This window comes from Acyrthosiphon pisum, chromosome A1, assembly GCF_005508785.2.
Source record: "Acyrthosiphon pisum isolate AL4f chromosome A1, pea_aphid_22Mar2018_4r6ur, whole genome shotgun sequence".
In the NCBI taxonomy this organism is placed as follows: domain Eukaryota; kingdom Metazoa; phylum Arthropoda; class Insecta; order Hemiptera; family Aphididae; genus Acyrthosiphon; species Acyrthosiphon pisum.
This window is the reverse complement of record NC_042494.1, coordinates 85,649,084-85,649,996: the sequence shown is the minus strand read 5'-3', so window position 1 is coordinate 85,649,996 and position 913 is coordinate 85,649,084.

The following is a 913-nucleotide window of genomic DNA, read 5'->3' as shown; positions in this document are numbered from 1 at the left end:
CAACATCTATTCAAGTTAGTTTTAAAGATCCATTTAATATTAGTAATTAAATGAGCATGTATAACTCGTAAAATCAATATTAAATGAACATTTTTCTAGGCCTAAATGGGCTAGCCGCCGTGCCACCGCATGACAAGACGTATTCATGCCTTGAATAACAGGCCGTGATACAACATAAAAATTATTACTTATGAATATTATCATTCTAAACCATAGATCTATTAACTGTTATCAATGTAAATAAAAAAAGGTGGGTAAGTGGATGTCACTCTGCTGTACAGTAGGTTACAAGTGGGTCACTGTATAATGGATGGTATTAAATTTGAATTCAATGATATATCATTGTATAAGAAAAACGATTCTGAGCGGAGACGGTATGTCAGTCTAGGTATAAGACATAATATTATATTATAGTCTATAGTATTTTAAAAAATTGATCTATAATAGGTACATATAATAAATTCCAAATTAATCATATCATAATATCTATTAGGTACTTATAACGCGATATACATCAACAAAAAACCGTGGTACTATCATAGATATATAATAGTATACTTTAGAAGTTTCAAGTACCCACGAATAATATTATACAATCACAACAAAATAACTAAAATAGTTATCCTAGGTTTTTAATATGTAATTTCGTCCAAATTTGTACTTAAAATGACTATAAAAATAAACTGTGTAAATGTATTTTTTAGATTTTTTGGTAACAGAATTAATTACTTACGTGGAATCTTGTTTTAAATTTTCAATTCTTAGATACAAAAATTGAACATTTTATAAATTTTTAACTACAAAATAATTTTTCAAATTAAAATTTGATCTTTAAATGCTTATAAAAAAAAATTGTGCCTATGTATTTTTAATATTTTTCAACTGATATTGTAACAATATATCAGAAGCTTTG